Genomic DNA, 8862 nt, shown 5'->3' with positions numbered 1-8862 from the left:
TTTCTTGTGCAAATTAAGTTTTTATTCCTCCTCGGCCAGATGCTATTCCTAGATTTTCTCCTCAGTAATTACTCTGAGTGAAAGTGCTTTTACTAACCGAATACTACACGCTCTGACAGAGGTTGCTTAGCCACCTAAACATATGTCCCCCTCCCTGTCAGAAAGCAGCTGCAGCGGGGATGAGTGGGAAAAGTGGCGCCAAAGACAGTTGACTTTCTTGTGACTTACTGACGCCTAACATTCTACCTAGCCATTTCTAGATTATAGTTTGAGCACATAAATTCCCCAATTGGTCTTAGCCTTTAGTTGACCCTACCAGAGAACTCCCCTTTAGTCACTCCCCTTTTGGGTTGTAATTGGAAGCTGATAATTAATTGCTTTATGTGCGGGTCCTTATCACCTCTCTCTGAGACCCTGAAAACTTCAAGCCTCACATTGCTTTACCAGAGAATTACTGTGTGGGTGTATATACTGGTTCTCTGAGAGCACGTGGAGGATTGATGGAAAAGAACAAAGATGAGGACGGAGATGGAAAGAACTAGGGAGAATGATGAGAAAACAGCAAAAGGGACTGAGAGCAGGAGGGACTGAGAGGAGCTAATAAGAGAACAGAAAAGAAACTGTGCAGATAGAATCACCATAGAAGAATAAAGTGAATGGACTAAAAAACTCAGAGTGCTTAGATTCATTGAATATCCCTCAGATTAGAATCCTCAGCTGGTTGGTAGACTCTTCCGCGGACCCTGGGAGCAAGCAATATAGGCTGGACCAAATATTGCTTGCGTTAGTTTACTAATTTTTTAAGATGTTGTTTGTAAGTTTGAGTATCCCAACTAGTGGGCATATGTGGAACAAATAGTTCCTAGGTGATGTAATTCTGTCAGATGTACAAAATTTGTTGCGTCGTGAATAGTAATTGGGAATATATATCTGGATCCATTAGTTTATCAGAGTTGCAAAATGCTGGCATGTTGACTCTGTCCTTCTAAAAATTAATTAATTGGCTGAGATAATTCTTGTACTTCTTAAGATTGTTAATTTGAAAGGCTCTGGAATCATGTAGGAGACCAGCCTTTAGGTTTGTCCGTGAGATTTCTCTAGATTAAATTAATTGAGATGGGGAAACCCACGGTAAATGTGGGTGGCATTATTCCATGGATTGGAGGACATGTCTGCATGAAAAGGAGAAAGCAAATTGCACACCAGGATTCATCTGAAAGGATTCATCAAGGTCACCGTGTTGGAAGTCATGAGTGACTGGTGTCTATAGGCTCCCTTCAGTGTGGTCCCTAAGGAGAGAGGGCAGGATACAGGGATCTAAGAGTTCTGCCAGAGAGTACAGCAGCCTTCCCTTTCCTAGTGGTTGCTCACAAGGGGATGAAAGGAAGAAAAGAGGAAACTATCAGAGGACTCTCTGGAGAGGAAGGCAAAGAAGAGATGGAAGATATTCTGCTGTGGGATGGTCTGTATGTCAAATGTGTTGCTGATTGATCAATAAATAAATCACTGATTGGTCAGTGGCCAGGCAGGAAGTATAGGCGGGACAAGGAGGAGAATAGAGCTGGGAAGTGGAAGGCTGAGTCAGAGAGACACTGCCAGCCGCCATGATGACAAGCCGCATGTGAAGATGCCGGTAAGCCACGAGCCACGTGGCAAGGTATAGATTAATGGAAATGGATTAATTTAAGCTGTAAGAACAGTTAGCAAGAAGCCTGCCACGGCCATACAGTTTGTAACAAATATAAGTCTCTGTGTGTTTACTTGGTCGGGTTTGAGTGGCTGTGGGACTGGCAGGTGTCAGAGATTTGTCCTGACTGTGGGCCAGTCAGGAAAACTCTAGCTACAATATTCCAATATAGATGTTTGTTGTTGCCTCATAGAGTGGTAACAGGTAACGCCTAGACTGACCAAGGCCTTAAAAAAAAAAAAAAAAAAAAAAAAAAAAAAAAAAGGCCTGATATTTTTGTATAGTTAATCCTGGCCCAAACATAAACTGCAAGATGGAATAAGGAGTATGAATCATAGTGCTGTTTGTTTGTAGGTGAAAAGGCATTTATTTATTCCTCCAGTTTTTCAGGCTGTCTTCTCCCAGGTGTAGACACACACTAATTGCAGGTACAGGCCTTCAAGCAGTTTGGCCCTCACCCCAAGTATAGCCAGAGAGTATCTCAAGTTACCCAGGGGTAAAGGCAGATATTTTTGTTGGGTTGATCCTCTTTGATCGTGGCTTCTGGAAGCTGTGTGGCATGATCTTACAAAATATGAAGATATCGGACGTTTACAATTCAGACTCAAGTTTTGTCCCTGATAATCCTCTGTTGGGGCAAAAATCCTTACCTCCTTTTTCTCCTCATTCTCAATACACAGCACAGCAAGCAACTGGATTCCTTCTCTCTCGCTTCTCTGCTTCTTCAGTTTTACAGTGGAATGAATGTCTTTTGTTAGGAAACTGTCCTGTGCTCTGTAAACTCACTGAAGCTGGCTCCAGAGGTGAGATTTTCCCACAGACCCAAGCACGTATGTCTCACAGTGTCCTCCAAACTCCCTGTTTTCCATCCCTCTTCTCTCCACTTTGTAGCAGGAGAGAGGAGAAGAGCAAAGCAGCACTGGGATGAAAAGCACTCTGCCCTTGGAAACAGCTGAAAAGGCACTGTTTCCAAAAGAGGATACTGTTGTTTAACCCAGGATATAAAATGGCTGTGGTACCCAGAGCTAGAACTGACCTGCATTTCTGTTCCCTTTGGATTAGATTTCCTGGTACCAGAAAACACCATGCAAGATTCCAGACATGGGAGACAACCCACAGTCCTTCCCAGCTCTGACACCTGTGAACCGCATCAACCAGCATGGCATGACAACCCGGGTGCAGTTGTGGCATGTGTACCTTGGACTAAATTGGACTCATTGGACTTAAGACCTGCTCAACAAGAGGGCAACCATGCTTGATACAGGAAACAAACCTAACTATTCAGTGCTAGTGAGGTCATGGTTATTGGTGGAGAATTTACAGCCACTAATTTGCTAAATCAGCATCATCCCTAACAACAATCTGTAAACATTTGTCCTTATGCCCACAGATAAGTGTGGTCTTCACCGCTCATCAAGACAACTTCTCTTTGCAACATATGGAGACCACTACAGAAAAACACAATCAATCAATATGCAGAGTTGTAGAGCTCAGTCCCAATGGATACATGTATACAACACTTCCACATCTAAGGCTCAGGGGTAATTTAGTAAGAGGGGATGGGAAGATTGTAAGAGGCCGAGCATCAGGAAGTTTGTTGTGAGGTTGTGTCTCCTAGTGTGGTCAGAAACTATGCCCATAAAGTCTCACTAACATGACTGCTCAAGAATGAACAATGAGGACACCAATGGCCAGACCAACATGGGCAGAGAAGAGCCCATGAGGCCTCAACCCCACATAAAAAACTACAGGCAACTGAGGGAAGCTGGGAATGGAGAGAGCACACCAGTCACTTGTCCAGTACCAAATAGTCAGCCCTGAAAACATCCATACAAGTAACAGGGACTGAAGTAGCTATATTTAGAAATATACATGTGTATATGTATGTACATATTTGCATGCAATAATAGTTAATGAAAAAAGAAGCCATGAATTTGGTGGAGAGCAGGGATTGTTATATTGGAAGGGTTCTGAGGGAGAAAAGGAAAGGAGAAATGTTATATTGTTTACCTTCCCTGGCCAGGGAGGCTAAATCTCTTCACAATAAAAGGTCTGTGAAAAGATCTATAAGGGATTACCAGTGGAATCCAGACTTAAGAGTGATGTGAACAAAGCACTTCCACATTTATTCTTAAAGCAAGAGAAATGTGAGGTGACTTTTACAGTTAACCTAAGCAAATAGAAGGGCACTGAGGGAATTCAGCTGGTGGTATGTCTTATCATCTTTGGTCATATGAACAGAGCCAAAAGTATCCCACCCAGGCCTTTTCCTTTTCCGTAGAGGTAATGTGTACATGCCATGCCGTTCCCTCATGTCCTTGCTTTCAAGTGCATTCACTTATGGTTTATACATTTTTTTTTTCTAGAAAGCTACCTGGGGAAAAGAACATTCTGCACTCCATCCATATTTTACTGTTAAGTTTAAAGCTATTTTAAACATAGGCTCCTGATATTATAATCTCAGAAAGAATTACAAATGGCTAGTAAACTCTCTCTCTCTCTTTTTTTTTTTTTTCTTTTTTTTTTTTTTGAGAAACAGTCTCTCTACGAACTTCTTGACTGTCCTAGCACTCACCATGTGCAGACCAGCCTTGGCCTGCAACTCACAGATAGCCACTTTCCCCTGGCTTCCATGTGCAGGGATTAAAGTTGTGCATCCCAATCAGCTAATAAACAGTTTGAAAAATATTCAATGTCCTTGGCTATGAAGGAAACACAGATTAAAACTACTTCAGGATTCCATCTCACTCCAGGCAGAATGGCTATGATCAGGAATACAAGTGACAAGCAATAGTGATGTGGATTTACGGAAAAGAACACTCTTATGCGCTGTGGGTGGAGGCATAAACTAGTACAGACACTATGAAATCAGGCTGGACTCACGAATGTCCCCCACAGGCTCCCATAGTTGAACACTTGGTCCCCATTTGGTGACACTGCTTAGGGAAACTGTAAAAGGTAGAACCTTGTTGAAGGATGTACATAACAAAGGATGAACTTTGAGCACGAATGGCCTTGCTTCACTTCCAGCTCATCCTCTCTGCTTTTGAAGATAAAACTGTAAATCAATATAAATTCTTTCATAAGCTGTTATTAGTCAGAGTAGCTTCCCAGAGCTAGTGAGGTCATGGACCTTAGAAAAGAATCTACCAGCACAACTTTTCTAGACTAGCATAATTCCTTACTACACTTGAAATCTTATCATTATATCCACAGATAAGTGAAGCTACTATCCCTCATCTCAGACTCTTCCCTTTACAAAAAATGTGGAGATTATCAAAGGAAACCACAACTGGACACAATGCAGAAATAAACCAGTGGGTCATGGGGAGACCAGTACCAACGGATACATCTACATCACAGCTGTGTCTGAACAGGTACCAATATGGAAGCGAGGTTGTGAAAGCTAAAATACCAGGAAGTTTGCTCTGCAACAGTTTCTCCTAAAAATGACTATATAAACAAGACCGGGACAATGGCAGTATCAATGGACATGTTGATGTAGAACACCCCTAGACAAAGGACCCAGGCACCTAATGACTGCTGAGAGGAGAATTAGTTTCTCCCAGGGTTGAACCCCTTATTCAATGTCTAATGCAGAGTGGTCAGCCCTGAAACTGTATACACACAAACAACAAAAACGTATTCCACAAGTTGTGTGTACATATATATTACATATTGTCTTAGAGTTTTTATTGCTGTGAAGAAACACCATGACCATGATGACTCTTATAAAGGAAAACATTTAACTGGGTGGCTTACAGTTTCAGAGTTTATCATCATGGGGAGATTGGTGGCATGTAGGCAGACATGGTGTTGGAGAGGTAGCTGATAGTTCAGCATCTTGTGCAGGCAACAGGAAGTGGTCTGTCTCACTTGCATGGATTGAGCATATAAGAGACCTCAAAGCCCAACTCCACATTGACACACTTCCTCCAACAAGGCCATACCTATTCCACCAAAGCCACACTTCCTAGTAGTGACACTCCCTAGGAGCTAATGGGGGCCAGTTACATTCAAACTACTGAGTTCCACTCCCTGCCCCCAAAAGCTTGTAAAAATATCATAATACAAAATGCATTTAGTCCAACTTCAAAAGTTCCCATAGTCTATCACAGTATCAACAATGTTTCCAAGTCTAAGATTCACCCTTCTGACGTTCATGCAATCTCCTAACAGTAATCCCCTATAAAATCAACATTAAAGAATAGATTACTTACTTAAAATACATAATGACATAAATATACATTAGCATTCCAAAATGTAGGGAAGGGAGTAGAGTGACGAAACACCGGACAAAAGCAAGACCAAAAACCAGCTGAGCAAACTCCACATTCTCCATCTCTATGTCTGATGGCAAAATGCTCTTCAGATCTCTTAACTGCTTTTAGCTTTGATTACTGCAACATACTTCTTTCTCGTGGACTGGTTCCACTCCATTTGCAGCTTTCCTCAGCAGGTATCCCATGGTTGGGTGTGGCATCTGTATTCCACAGTTTAACTGCTGTGAACAGTGCAGCAGTGTGGGTGCACTGAAGGTGGGTGTGGACGTATGCATTGTGACAATGTGACTTAGATTCATTTTGTATAGACCCTGGAGTGGATCCGCTGGACAGTATGACAGCTTTAGTGTTTTGTTGTTGTTAACCTCCTGTGATGGTTGATCTTCCTCTCAGACTGGATACATTTGGAATCACCTGAGAGCCACACCTCTGGGTGTGTATGTGTGAGGCTGTCTCCAGAGAGGGTAAACTGAGCAGGGGAGACCCACCCTGAGTCTGGGCAGCACCTTCTCATGAGATGGGGTTCCTGACTGCTTCAAAATTGAAGTGGATGCTGAGCACCAGGATTCATCTGCTTTCTGACCAAAGAGACAATGTGATCAACCACTTCAGACACCTGCACCACTCCTTCCCCACCAGGATGGACTAAACCCTTAAACAGGAGCCCACATAAATATACCATCCTCACTCAAGTTCCTTTCTCAGATATTTGGTCAAAGAATTGAGGAAAGTTACCAACAGCCCTCCATATTGATTCCCATGGCAGCTGCACCAGTTCCCATTCTGACCAGCAGAGTATAAGAGCTCACTTCCACCTCCTCCCTGGAGATTTTGTTTCCTTAATATGACAGTTCTGACTATGTTGAGATAGTATCACCATACAATTTTAATTTGTATTTTCGAGTGGATTGTCGTATTCACCCTTTTTTCAAATGTTTTTGGAGTTTTTGTAAATTATAGTTGTATTTCCTCAATTCACTTGTCCATTTATTAATTAGAAGATTTTTTTCATATTCAAGTTTTGAAATTCATTACAGAGCCTAGATACTAATCTGTGGACTGATCTTCTCCCATTTGCCAGGCTGTCTCTTTATACTGGGGATTCCTTCCTTGCTATTGGAGCAAGGTTTTCAATTTTTGGAGGCCTATTTGTTGAGTTCTTGGAGTATATTGTGCACTGGATTTCTTCTCAGAATGTTCTTGCATATGCCCATATATTGAGCTGTTTTCTGTAGCTTTTTCTCTAGTGGTTTCAGGTCTCCCCTTAGGATCTTTGTCTAATTTGAACTGCACTTTTGGTTGGAGGAGAGATGAGAATCTAATTTCATCCTCTATGTGTGAATATCCAGAACTACTTACTCAAAAAATATCATTTTCCCCAATGTATGTTTTTGGCATCTTTGTCAAAAGTATGTTGGGGCCTGGAAGGATGGCTCAATGGTTAGGAGAACTTTCTGCACTGACATAGGATACAGGTTTGCTTCCCAGTATCCAATCTGTCAACTTACAACGACCAGTAAGTAGCTCCAGCTCCAGGGGATCCAAAGTCCTCTTCTGTCCTCCAAGGGCACTCCCATTCACTGCCATACACCTGGACACAGACATATAAATAAAAAACAAAAATCTTGTTAAAGACCAGGGTGGTTCTAGCTGTGTGGCTTCAATTCTGTGTCCTCTGTCTATTCCACTGGTCTACTCTTCTGTTTTCTGACAGTGCCATGCTGTTCCTGCCACTTAGAACCAAGTCTTGAGATCAAATATTCTGATAACCTGCAGTGTTCTTTCCTCCTTTGGATTATTTTTTAGGGTCTTTTTACCATCATATGAATTGTAGTTTTTTTCTCTCTTTTTGTGTGAGCAATATCAATGGAATTTTCACAAGAATTACCAAGATCAATAGATAGATTTTGACAGTATAGACAGTTTCATCTTTTAATCATGTCAATCCAAAAGTATGAGAAATTTTCTGTTTTCTAAAACTTTAATTTCTTTTTACTTTTTTGTAACTATCATGTGCCTTCATAGGTAGTTATTATTTTTTAAAAAAAACTTTTAAAAGTGGATGGGGTCCCCACCTCCTGATTTCGACAGTATCCACAGAGTTTGATTTCCAAATAGAATCAGGAAGAATTCAAATTTCAGGCAATTGAAGTAAGTTGTGAAAACCTAGGAGAAAGATATCCAGACATGGTGGCCCTTAAGGCCAGCACTCAGGAGGTAGAGACAGGCAGATCTCTGGATTGAGGCCATGCTGGTCTGCAGAGAAGCCCTGTCTCAAGAGCAAACAATCAAAAAGTTAGGAGAGAGGCTGAGAGATGGCTCAGCAGTTCAGAGCACTGCCTGCCCTCCTTGAGGACCTGGATTCCACTCCCAGCACCTACATGATGGCTCATAACTACCTCTAACTGTAGTCCTGGGCATCCAGTGCCTTCTGTCCTCCCTGGGCACCAATCATGCATGTGGTGCACAGACTTACCTGTAGACAAAGCACCCGTACACTTAAAATAATAATATCAGGGGATGAAGCTCACTGTTTCCCTGTTTAAGTGAGTTCTGTGTGTGGCTCTGGTGGGAACACTCACTGATACCTCACTGTCTTCATAGCTTCTATGGGTTTACCTCTCTCCTGAGATGAAAGGGGCTCTTGGTTCTGTAAGGCCTGTTGAGTATCCACTGAGAGAGAATCTATGGTGCCAAGAACCAGAGTTTCAACGAAAGCTGCCTTGGGTCTGGATGTTTCTCTTTGTGGCCTTTGCTTTGGAATGGCAGATGCTGAATGCTGCTTTCCTAGAGTGCCAGAGGAATTTTCATCTGCTTTCAATTCAGCCCTGTACATATTCCACTTGCACTTCTCTTGCTGTGACTGAAAACAGAAAAAGAAAATCTGCAAAC

At 42.1% G+C, this 8862-nt stretch overlaps 1 long non-coding RNA gene across 1 annotated transcript; it reads left to right on the top strand.

The window, feature by feature from the left end:
- Positions 1 to 2258: 2258 nt before the first annotated feature.
- LOC128120321 (uncharacterized) lies at positions 2259 to 4200 on the top strand. Its single transcript, XR_008221845.1, has 2 exons — positions 2259 to 2490; positions 2750 to 4200. It is a non-coding gene; the product is annotated as an uncharacterized LOC128120321 (long non-coding RNA).
- Positions 4201 to 8862: the final 4662 nt, after the last annotated feature.

Source organism: Peromyscus californicus, unplaced genomic scaffold (assembly GCF_007827085.1).
Source record: "Peromyscus californicus insignis strain IS unplaced genomic scaffold, ASM782708v3 Scaffold_2__1_contigs__length_46816999, whole genome shotgun sequence".
NCBI classification, from domain to species: Eukaryota; Metazoa; Chordata; class Mammalia; order Rodentia; family Cricetidae; genus Peromyscus; species Peromyscus californicus.
This window is presented reverse-complemented; position numbering and strand designations above follow the sequence as displayed.